This window comes from Humulus lupulus, chromosome 3 (assembly GCF_963169125.1).
Source record: "Humulus lupulus chromosome 3, drHumLupu1.1, whole genome shotgun sequence".
Taxonomy (NCBI): Eukaryota; Viridiplantae; Streptophyta; class Magnoliopsida; order Rosales; family Cannabaceae; genus Humulus; species Humulus lupulus.
Genome location: NC_084795.1, coordinates 276,952,736 through 276,966,530, shown reverse-complemented (window position 1 = coordinate 276,966,530; position 13,795 = coordinate 276,952,736).

Here is a 13,795-nt window from a genome sequence, read left to right as displayed (position 1 = left end):
TTTATTTGGACTTGCTTGCATGCATGAATAGGGATATCATTGCTAGGCATGCCTATTATGGTTCAGTGACATGTTATTACCCGTTCATGAGCATATTAAGTTTTCTTGCTGAGCTTCGGCTCACGGGTGCTATGTGGTGCAGGTAAAGGCAAAAGAAAGCTGGACCATCCTTGGGTTGGAGAGCTTAGGTGACGATGTGTACATATGCAGCTGCTCGACCACCACAGCCGAGGGTTTAAAGAGGAACTAGGGTTAAACCCTATTTTGTCGCTTAGGTCGGCTGGTTGTAAATCTTTTATTGTAATTAACCTTTAAATTATATTTTGGGATCCCAATGTATACAGCAAACGTTTTAGTGAAACGTTGTACCTTTAACCAAAAATTTTAACCCTAACCCGTTAATCACATTTAGTTACACGATTATGGCCAAATGACTCGATTAGTGAGTTTAGCACTGTTTAAAATGCACAACGTAACGATCCCTGGGTAGTAGGGAATTACAACTTGGTATCAGAGCGAGCCAAGGTTAAGGGTTCCTGTAGACAAGCTGGACATGTACACTCGTCACTAAAGACAAGCTTCACTCAGGGTATGGTAACTATGTATGTGGTTATGTGCTTAACTGCTTAAATAAAATGTAAATGCTTTACTTGCATGATGTATTAGGGAGCATGAGATTCTGATAGAGCCTGGCTCTTGATTATTAATATGATTATATGATTACCTGCTCAGTGAATATATAAATGTGTTATTTGCATGCTGAAGTTGGAGGCATAGTATGTATGTTGGAAGAACAGAGGTTATGAGTTGATGTACGAATGCTATGAGCATGTTTTTAACATTGCAGTGGTTTGTGAATGTAGTGTGGTGTGATTGTTCCCGTGGGGAAGGCTTTTGATATGCTCATCATGTTTAATGGGTCAAGTTATTGACTGCAGATTCAATCAGAAGGTATGTATCTAAGGCAGATAATGAGACCTAGTGGTGGTTATACCGAGGCTGAGAATTACAGCCAGGGTTTGAGTTCTTCACCTGCCTCTCAGAATTTCCAGCAGGTGTTTACAGATGTGCAATTAAGATTGCAGAGGCAAGAGGAAGAGATTAGGTGTTTGAAACAGCAGCAGAATCTATCAGTGAACACCTCTTCCTTTGCTATGCCAAGGGTGGCACCAGTATTGGCTCAGCCTAAGGTTAAGAACAAATGAGAATTTCTTTGTGGAAGATTCCAGAAGTATTACCCTCAATTTTTTGAGGGAGGCCTAGATCCATTCAGAGCTGAGGAATGGATGGGCATGATCAGTTCCATCCTCGATAGTATGGGGGTGGTAGGTCATGATAGGGTGATCTGTGCTACATATTTATTGTGGGATGATGCCCGGACATGGTGGGAAGTAGTATCATAGACATGAGATACAGTTGTGATGGACTAGAAAGAATTTAGGTAGCTGTTTAATGAAATATATTACTGTGATGCAGTCAAGACTGCTAAAATGACACTATAGAATGAGACTTTATTGAAGAGATGCTCACTGCTTTTCAGTTTCCTCAGCAATTTATACAGCTCATCATGATTTGTGTTCGAACACCAAGGTATTCCTTGATGATTAATGGCTCAATGCATGGCTATTTTGCGGGTAAAAAAGGATTGAGACAAGGAGATCCTATGTCTCCATTGTTATTTGTACTTGGTATGGAATATCTGTCCAGGATTATGCTTAAAGTTAGCTCTTCTCCAGGCTATAAATTTCATGATAGATGTGCTAGTTTGAAGCTGAATCACTTATGTTTTGTTGATGACATATTATTATTTAGTCATGGAGATTTCATCTCTATTCTTTGGATGGTTAGGGGGCTTAAATTATTCTCCAAGACCTCGGGACTCTTTCCAAATGAGGCTAAATCTGCAATATATTGTAGCGGTATGCCTGAATCTGAGATTGACAGAGTGGTGGCTATCTCTGGTTTCACTCGCTGTTCACTGCCATTCAGGTACCTTGGCATCCCTATATGTTCCAAACGCATATATACTCCTGAGTGTGGGGTCATTCTTAAAAAAATGGTAGCTAGGATTAAACAGTGGAGTTCTAGAAATTTATCATATATAGCTAGAGCCACATTGATTAATTCTGTTTTACTGTCAATCCACTCTTACTGGTCTCAAATAATGGTGCTGCCAAAACAGCTATTGAAGGATATAGAAGCCATTTGCAGAGCATTTCTTTGGAAAGGAGTGGCAGAGTCTCAAGGTTCAGGCTTAGTTGCTTGGACCTTTGTTTGCACTCCAAAAGCTGCGGGAGGTTTAGGCTTCAGGAAAATTTCAGAATGGAATGTTGCTGCATTAGGGAAATATGTATGGGCAATAGCTTCCAAAAAGGATAATTTGTGGGTCAAGTGGATACATAGCATCTACTTGAAAAAGATGGACTGGTGGGCATACACAGTGCAACAAAATTGTAGCTGGTATTGGAAGAAAATTGTTGAAATTAAAGATCTCTTTAGAGCCAAATTAGATAAATCAGCGTTTATGGCAGTGCAATATAGTATTCAATCCGGTTATGATATACTATATGACCAACATATCAAGGTACAGTGGAGTAAATTTGTATTGGAGAGAAGTATCATTCCAAAACACAGATATATCCTTTGGTTAGTCCTGCATCAGAAGTTGAGCACCAAAGATCATATCAGCAAATACTTACATGGGATGGACACAGTATGCCTACTGTGTGGTGAACACAAGGAAGATATTCCTCATCTATTTTTCTAATGCACTTACAGTAAAATCTGTCTTGTGAGGATGAAGGAGTGGATTGGTTGCCGAGCACAAACAGAGCATTATCAAGCATTATTGCAATGGATATCCAAAGCAAAACACCTCAATAAACTCAGGAAAGGATTTTTTATAGCTGTTGTTACTGCACTAGTATACCATATATGGAGGGCCCGAAATGATGTTTTGTGGTCATCTAAACTTTGGCATGTAAATCATATTGTAGAGGTCATCAAAAGAGAATTAAAATTGAGATTTACTGTATCAATGTACAAGGGAAAAAGAAATAGGGATAAAGAATGGATTCAAAAATTGTAAATTTAGATACATGGATTGTAAGTCAAAAATAGGGGTAGAAGAAGACCTATAATGTACATGACTTGGTTTTGAGAAATACAATGATTCTTATTTACCAAAAAAAAAAGACTGCTAAAATGAATGAGTTTCTGAATTTGGTTTAGGAAAATGCAACAGTAACCGAGTATGTTAACATATTCGATGGGTTGGCCAAGTTTGCTTTTGATATGGTACCCACGGATGTAGCCCGGAAGGAAAAGTTTATCCAGGGATTGAATCCCGGAATAGCTCAGGGCATTAGAGTTGTCCCAGTGCATGAAATCTCTGCCTATGCTCAGGTGGTAGAGAAGGCTCTTGTTGTTGAAAACACAGGAAATTAGATTAAGAAGGAGAGTGCTGAAGAGCACGGAGTGATACCTTCGTTTATTGAATCAGGCAAGGACAAGGATTGGAAAGTTTACCCAGAATGCACTCGGTGTAAGAGGCATCATCTAGGAGAATGTCGAGCAAATGCATGTTTCTTTTGTGGAATGGTTGGGCATAGTAAGAGGAATTCTCCAAGGCGAAGGAAGGATGAGCAAAAAAGGGTGGATAGCTCGACTTCAACTCGAGTGTTCGCTCCGATGTAGTCAGAGACTGAGACTGAGGTTGGTTCCTCAATGGTGGCAGTTTAGCTTTCTAGTTTTGATTTTTGTATTGCGCTGACTGGTTTTGGTGCCATGTTGTTCTTTGCTTGTTGCATCTAGAGAATAATAGACTTGTTATGCAGATTACATGGTTATGTTATGATGAGAATGTGACATTCTTTTGGTGATTTTAAAAGATGAGTAGATTATTATGGAAAAGACTCATCAGTTGGTTTGATAGGGTTGGTTATGACTGACTTCGATATGATCTTGGATATGGATTGGTTAGCCAAGTATGAGGTAATGATAAATTGCGAGGAAATGATAGTAATCCTTGAGTTTAAGGATAAGAAACCATTGTACGTGTTGGCACTGTGCATGGATTTTATATGCTGATGACATCTGTATTTAGAGCTAAAGATCTATTGCAGGATCTCTAGCTCTAAATACAGATGTCTCTAGCTCTCTAGACATCTGTTTTTAATGCTTAGTTGTTAGATCATATCTTAATTTTTTTAAAACAACTTAATCAATATGCCACAATCTATTAAGTTGTTTAATTTAATCACTTGGTAATCATTAAAACAAATTTTAGTTACAATGCTTATATGTATAGGCTGTTAGTTACAAGAGGTTACAAGTAGTAACCAAAGCTCTATAACCACTATAATAAATTAAAATTGACTCAACTAACCACATAACACCTAAAACTAACACTTGAACCAACTTAACATGCTAACAATAATAAAGAATTTTTAAAAACATTAAAAAAATATCCTAAAAATAAAAATGCTTTTCATCCAAAAAAAAAATCTCATTCCCCAACCACGTCCAAAAAAAAAAAACACAGAGTGATCCCCCCAAAATAATAACTCAAAACTTCACTAAGCATAAATAAAATATTATGTGGTAAAACATGTTGAAAAACTCATTATTAGCAAATCAAAAGACAGATTCTTGAAAAAAAATGATAAAAAGTAAACAGAAGAAAATAACCCCAAAAAGGAAAATAAAATGGCCAAGAGTCGATACAAAAATAAATAAATAAAAAAGCTGTATCATTAGTATCGTTTCCTTATAATAATTGTATACTTATAAAAAAAAAGCCCTATTATAAATTATAATTTGAAATATACAAGTTGTAAAACAAATAAAAATATATTATTTTCTTGCTGCGGTCGAAGTAGTTTTACCATAGTTTGATCAGTTATTATTTATTGTTTGTCATTCTTATATAACTAGAATCAAAATTTATTTTTCAAAACTCGCATAATAACTAAAAAAATCGAAAATTACCATAAAAAAACATATCACAAAATACCCATACTTTTTTTAACAAAAAAAAAAAAATACTTACAATGTCACATAGGATAAAATGTTGACAAATAGGACGTAGAAGTTTAATTAAAACTATTTGTGTGTGCATAGAGATATATTGAAATATATATATTTATATTTATTTTTCTATTATTTTATAAATCTATTTTTGTATGGAAACAACGTGAAATATACGTTTATTTAATTTTGTTTATGTAATTTATTAATTATGTTTATTAAATTTGTATCGTATAAATTTTAAATAAATAAACAATATTATATATAAATGAATGACATAAATATATTAAATGAAAAATTAAACCAAAATATTATTTATAATTTTTTTAATATAATATATAATATGATAATATTTTTAAACATAAATGATAATTTTTTTAATAAAAATTAAGATTATGTATTATATATTATTATAATGATATTTTATAATATTTAAATTTATATTAATATAATTATTCAATATTTAGTCTTATATTGTTATAATAATAATATTTTACACTATTTGAATTCATATTAATATAATTAGTAAAATAATAGGATTATATATTATTATCAAAATAATATCTTATAACATTTAAATTTATATTAATATAATTATTAAATATCTATTTTTGTATAATATATTATTATAATAATGATATTTTATACTATTTAATTTTATATTAATATAATTAATAAATATCTATTTTTAGTTAGTTTTAAAGATATATTTTGTTAAATATTTAGAATATTCTGTTAAAGTTAACAAAACAAATCGTTAAACTTGATAATTTTTGTTATCTCTACACACTTTATGAAAATGCCAGCCCCTGCCAAAGTTGTTGGGTCTTTTTTTTTTTTTTTTTGATAATGAGAAGAGGTGTAGTTCCAATCTTTTTAAAATAGATATTTGATAAATAACTAAATAAAGTATATTTGTAGACTTGTAGTAATTAGGATGTGCATTTTTTTTTATATTAGAAATGGATGAGTATTAGGTTGAATCATTCTGCAATTCAATATATATAAAATGACTGTCGGGCATTGAATCAATTTGCTTGTAGGACTATGTGATTTTTTCAATCATAGTTATCGTATATATATATATATATATATATTTATATTTCTGAATAATGATTATTAGTGTTGGTATAGCTAGCAATTCTAGACTTGGGACCCTTTTGTTTCAACAAAATGTTGGGTTTGGACATGCTTGTCTTTATGTATGTATACCACACACAATTTAATGGTAACAGGTAACTACCACAAATCAATTATAGTTTTTATTAGTTTCAAATTGTATATGGTAGCCGGTTACCCATATTTACAATAATATAAGTAACATCGGTTTACTCATAAATTAAGCATATAGAATAACCTATTATTGTTTTTTTTTTATGTTTGATATTGCATGGTAACAAGTTACCTGTAAATTGAAGTGATAACTAGTTATTAGTATAATAAAAGTTAATAAACATAATATAGTAATAACTTGTTTCATATTCAAGCGAATCATATCATATTTACTACACGAATAGTAATGGTATCTAGTTACACAACTGTTGACACAATTTTTCGTCAATAAAAGATAATTAAACAATTATCACAAAAAATACTAAAATTTTACGTGATTCAGTAGTTAAAATCTACCTATATTCACAAGTCGATTTTATAAACAAGTTTTCTGTTGTAAAGCCAAGAAGCAATTTTCACATAGTTTCTTAATACAAGAATTTGTGCGCGTTCTATAAATGAATACAACCAATCTATTTATAGGAGTGATGATATCCAATTCTCTTCCCATGATTTCAGGGGGAAGTTACTAAATATTTAATTCGAATTTAAAATACAAATTTGGTTACATCAACATAAATATCTAATTAGTTTCCTTGAAAAGTGGAACTGCTCATCAAAATCCTGATATTTTGTTGTTTCCAATCTTTTCATCACGCTTTCAAGTTGATTTGAACGACATTCGAGCTGAAATGATGAATCATTTTCGAGTCGATTCTTTTATCTTCGTATTAAGAAATTCCATTACTTTTTGAAATGAAATATCCCAATGACAATGGTTGACACCAAGCTCGTTATACTGTCTTTCAAGCCGAGTATACAAATTTTCGAGCTAATACTAATCTACTCGGAAATTGGGTATTACATTTTCTCCCTCAAAAGTGGCCGTTGGTATCATCTCGGTAGAGACTTTTGAATTTCCTTCATCGGGACATGTTCCCACCAACCACTCTCGAGTGGGTATTACGTGTCATGCTAAGATAAAGCAGCTCTAGTACTTGAGTACTGAGTAATACTTTTCAAGGGTTATGCTTTTACAGTCGTTTTTCACTAATCCTTGTCCATTGGATCTGATGTCACCCTGATCCTTCGACTCGAAATAATTCCTTACTCTCCTATAGATCCCCCATTTTTCTTTTTTCCTTTCTTACTTCTACCTTCTTCTTCTTCTCTCTTCGTCTTCTCTCCCCATCTACACTTTCTCTAAAATACCAAAGTTCAAAACGTCGTCAATCATCATCAAAAACCTGATTGTTCTCAACAATTTCTGGATTTCTAGCCCCATTGGTTATCATCAAGACATCTCTGATCATTAATCACATCATTTTCCCGTAAGTTTTCAATGTCTAAAACTCTCCGTATATACATATATACTTTATATATACATAGTATGTGATTTTGTTTTTCTTTATGTTCTTGAAAAACATGCCTTTTGATATGTTCTAGGATGGAAAATTACTAAAAAATCAGTTTACAGGTCTTGCGTTTCTGGGTTTTAACCATACCCTAAGATTACGTAAAAAGGAAGTAATAGGTTAGGTCTCATAGGAGAAGTGTAACAGACTCATTTTGGTAACCGCACCCACTTTTATAGGAAAACATGTCATAATTGACAAATAAGTGTTGTGATTGGTTAATTACAAAAAAATAGGTGTTAAAATACAAGCAAGGTATAAAAATTTAGTGAATTTCACATAGTGAATATGTGAAACTTGAATTTCAATGGTAGGCACTTTAAAATTGAGTTTTTGGGTCCAAAATGATGCATGGAGGTATCAAAGAGTCACCAAAAAGTTTGGTACCATTTGGAGCATTTTTTAGACCTTTGAAGGGGCACAAAAAGAGAGAGGGTGGGGATGCGTCGCCACCCACATGGTGTAGCATCGCTTGATGCTTAAGGATTTTCGAAACCTTAGCAGGCGATGCATCACCTGCATGCAGGCGACGTGTCACCTACTGAAGTCCGTACAAGTTACGTAAATTTCTCTAAATGACATGTTTTACAAGTCTAATCCTATTGGTTAGACCTAAAGACGATGCTTGCTCTATATAAGGGTCAAAATAAAGTTTTGGAAGACTTGATCACTCTTTACAATTTCTCTCTCTAGCTTCAAGAATCTCAAATTTTTTCAAAGAACTCATAAAAAAGTGCTTGACTTTGTGAGTTTAAGGCTTGTTCAATTTCAATCCTCATTTCCTCCTTGAAAAAGGCCTCAAGCATCATTGGTGGCTAGAAAATAGAGTATTAAGACAACTTTAAGAAACATGTATAAGCCTTAGAATTGTGTTTTGCTTTTGTTCTAAGGATTTGCTCAAAGTGGTGTTTCTACAAAGGTTTTCAAGGTTCATCAAGGTTGAAGAAGATCATTCACCAACTTGGGTTTGCATAATCTTTCTCAATATGTATTTAGTCTCTATCAATCCATTTTTATGTAGATTCTAAATTTAGAGATAGTGTTATCTCACTCCCCCCCAACATTCTAATACTCTATAATCTGAGATAGCATATCATGGAAGAATCTTACTCTTTTTCGGCCTTGAAATTCATGACTCAAGACTTTGTAAGATTGGATAGGTTTGATGTGACTAACTTTGTTCGTTGGCAAGACAAGATTAGATTCTTGCTCACTACTTTGAAGGTTTTCTACATCTTGGACAAAGACCTAAAAGCCTTGAGAGAGCCCAAGGAAGATGATACTCAAGAAGCTGTCAAAGAAAGAAAGAAGCGTGAAGAATATGAATTAATATGTAGGGGTCACATCCTCAATGCTCTTTCGGATAGGCTCTATGATCTCTGCACCAACACCAAGACTGCCAAGGAGATTTGGGAGGCCTTGGAAAAGAAATACAAAGCGGAAGAAGAAGGTACAAAGAAATTTCTTATTAATCAATATATGAAATTTAAGTTTCATGATAATAAACTCCTTCTCCATAAAATTCACAAGTTGCAAATTGTTGGGAATAAATTGTCTACACTCAATATTGTATTTCCGGAACAATTAATTGTTGGTGCCATTATATCCAAGTTACCTTCTTCTTGGGGAGGCTATTGGAAGAAAATTCTCCATAGAAATGAGGAGATTCCATTAGAGGAAATTCTAAAACAATTGAGAATTGAGGAGGAATCTCATTCTAAAGATAAGAATGAGGAGGGGTTTAATGGAGAGACTTCCAAGGCCAATACGGTGGCTAACCCTCCTAACAAGGGCAAAGGAATTAGTAAGAACAAGGGAATGGGTAAAAAACCCTTAGGGTTAAAGAAAAATGAGGGACAATTCAAAAGTTTCAAGGGACCTTGCTTTGTGTGTGGCAATAATGGCCACTTTGCTAGAGATTGTAGGTTCAAGAGGAACCAAAACAATGATGCAAAAGTTAATTCAACCTAAGATGAGCTAGTGGCAACACTAAGTGAAGTTAATGCCATCCATGAAAAGGTGAGTGGGTGGTGGTAGGATACTTGTGTCACCATTCATGTTACCTATGATAGAATTCTTTTCAAGCATTTGAATCTTCAAAGGAAGGGCATGAGATAAAATTGGGTAATGAGAAAAGGTCAAAGGTTGAAGGTAAGGGAAACATTGATTTGTTATTCACATTCGACAAGAAGGTTCTACTCACCAATGTTGTGTATGTATCAGAAATGCGTGAATACCTTGTGAGTAGCAATTTTCTTGGCAAACTGGGAATCAAGGTTGTGATAGATTCTGGCAAGCTTATTTTGTCCAAAGATAATATTTTTGTGGGAAAGGGATATGCTTGTGATGACATGTTCAAACTTTGTACTTCAATTGACAATGTGAACAATAAAGTTTATTCTTCTTGTTGTTATATGCTTGACTCAAATTCTATTAATTTGAGGCATGCTAGACTTGCACATATATGATTTAACACAATTAAAAGAGCTATCAAATGTGGATTAATTGATTGTGATAATGTTGAGCATAATAAATGTGAATTATGTGTTAAATCTAAAATGGTAAATAAATATTTTCCAAGTGTTGAAAGAAACTCTAAGTTGTTAGGTTTGATACATAGTGACTTATGTGAACTCAATGAAATGTTGACTAGAGGAGGAAGTATATATTTTATTACTTGGGACCCTTTTGTTTCAACAAAATGTTGGGTTTGGGCATGTTTGTCTTTATGTATGTACACCACACATAATTTAATGGTAACGGGTAACCACCACAAATCAATTATAATTTTTATTAGTTTCAAATTGTATATGGTAACCGGTTACCCATATTTGCAATAATGTAAGTAATTGATTTCCTCATAAATTAAGCATATAGAATAACCTATTATTGTTTTTTTTATGTTTGATATTGCATGATAACAAGTTACCTGTAAATTAAAGTGATAACTAGTTATTAGTATAATAAAAGTTACTAAACACAATATAGTAATAACTTTTTTCATATTCATGCAAATTATATCATATTTACTACACGAATAGTCATAGTATCTAGTTACACAGCTGTGCAGTTTTTTGTCAACTAAAAATAAAAGAGAATTAAACAATTATCGCAAAAAATACTAGAATTTTACATAGTTCAATAGTTAAAATCTACCTACATTCATGAGTTGATTTTATTAACAAGTTTTCTGTTCTAAAGCCAAGAAGAAATTTTCACATAGTTTCTTAATACAAGAATTTGTGTGCGTTCTATAAATGAATACAACCAATCTATTTATAGGACTGGTATCCAATGATCTTCCCACGATTTTAGGGGGAAGTTACTAAATGTTAGGAAAATGTAATTTGCCTCAATGGAAATTGGTAAGAAAATACAACTCTAGACAATATATTACAAATAAATAATTATTGATTAAAAAGTGTTACAACTCTATGACTGAAAATACAAATAAATAATAGAAGAATTAGAAGAAGAAGATGATAGAGAAATACAACTCTAAGCAAAATGATACAAATAAAGTAAAAGTGTTTGAAACAAAAGAAATAAAAGATTACAACTCTAAACAAAGATACAAGTAAATAGAACAAGAATAATGAGAAGAAAAACAATAGAAGAAAAAAATAAGAACAAGATCAAGAACAAAAACCAAGAAATTCTCACTCACACAACCAAAGTAAAGAGTGTTGGGGATCACCAACTTAAACAATGTTTGAAACCTCTGTCCAAAAATTTATTTCCCCCTAACTCAAGCACTAAGGGATCTCTTATAGATTTTGGAAATGTTTTCTGGAATAATCAAGCCTCTAGGTGTTTTCTAACCAAGTGTTCTAATGGATATAAAATTTGTATCTTACAAGTGAGCAATAAGCTCCTATTTATAGCGTTTAGAGACACCCTTTGAATTTCAAATTCCACCAACCCCCATGGCTGTTACCAATGATTAATTGGATGTTTATGGAATTAAAAATGAGATTTGGGAGTTATTTAGGTTTTTGGAGCCGTTCAAAAAGGTTGGAAAAAATGAAAAAAAAAAATCGTCAGAAATTCACCTATGGCCACAGCCAGGAACATCAGTGGCTGCGGCCACTGCTCTCTGTTCCCCAGGCCGCGGCCACTGATCAATTTCAGCACACAAAACTGTGTTGTTTTTCCAAACGGTTCCAATACCATCACAATTGATTTTGTAACCCCCGAAACACATTATTGGGGTTAAAATCATATCTCTAACAGCCATCTCACATATGACTTTAAGAAATTCATCTCAATATTGTGTAACAACAAATGTACACAGTAATGGACAATATTTGGAGGTTACAAATTTGTGACTGAATTTGTAACATCAAATATGTTACATATTTGGATATTTCACATATATTTAAATATTGTAACTCTCTATTATATGTTACAATATGTAACACTCTTTGACACATTTATTTAATCTAAAACATTATATTATAAAATAATATAATATTGCATTATATTATAAAATAATATAATTGCATTATATTATAAAATAATATAACACTAAATATCTAATTCAAATTTAAAATACAAAATTGGTTACATCAACATAAATATCTAATTAGTTTCCTTGGAAAGTGGAATTGCTCATCAAAATGATGATATTCCATTGTTTCCAATCTTTTCATCACGCTTTCGAGCTGATTTGAACGATATTCGAGCTGAAATAATGAATCATTTTCGAGCCGATTCTTTTATCTTCGTATTTAGAAAATCCATTACTTTTTGAAATGAAATATCCCAGTGACAATAGTTGACACCAAGCTCGTTATAATGTCTTTCAAGCCGAGTATATTGATTTTCGAGCTAATACTAATCTACTCGGAAATTGGGTATTGCATTTGCTCCCTCAAAAGTGGCTGCTGGTATCATCTCGGTAGAGACTTTTGAATTTCCTTCATTGGGACATGTTCCCACTTACCACTCTCAAGTGGATATTACGTGTCTTGCTAAGATAAAGCAGCTCTAGTACTTGAGTACTGAGTAACACTTTCCAAGAGTTTTGCTTTTTACCGTCGTTTTTCACTAATCCTTGTCTGTTGGATTTGATGTCATTTTGATCCTTCAGTTCGAAATAATTCGTTGCTCTCGTATAGATCCCCCTTTTTCTTTTTCCTTTCTTACTTCTACTTTCTTCTTCTCTCTTCGTCTTCTCTTCCATCTACAATTTCTCTAAAAAAAACCAGAGTTCAAAGCATCGTCAATCATCATCAAAACCTCGATTTTTCTCAACATTGAATTCATTAGTATTATCGAAATAGGAACACTCAAAAAATTATCCTTGTTTTGTCTACATCAGCAGTGAATTCATTATTTAATTTCTTTTCTTTTAAAACAAGTCTGCCTTTATTAACAAGTTTGGCATAATCGAACTCTCCCTTTACTAATATTTTAATAAAATAGTGCATTTTTTTATAATTACATAAAAATTTATAATTTTGTACTATGTAGGTCAAATCTATCTTCTTTTTTTTCTATTTTTAGGGAACATGTCTATCTGGCTACATCATGCAAATATGCATTCCCATGTGTTGCTACCCAACATATATTGAATAATTGTAATGAGCCATTCTAAGTTTAGTATACGATGACTAATAATATGTCAATATTATTTAATCAATCTAAAATTATACAAAAATAAATCAACAAATTTTAGTAAAGTTTGATCAATAATTATCAATATATTGTCTATTCCCATCGAAAAAAGTAAAAAAAAAAAATCGTAATTTATCGAGAGTTTTTGTTAAATTTTCACAAATAAATTCAAATGATGATTTCATCAAAATAAAAACATAATCTAATATGAGTAGATCTAAGAAAAACCTTTTCTTCTCAAATGATGATTGCATACAAAAAAAAACTTTACTTTATCTTTCCTATTTTCGTTCATAACAAATAATAAAAAAATGGTTTATAACTTTTTAGATTCTGTGTTTTGGCTCATTATTTGTTTGGACCCTGTATTTTGATAAATTATTTTTTAGACTATGTATTTTCTAAAATAGTTCAAATAGACTCATAAACCCAATTTTGATAAAAGTTTTTGAACTAAAATT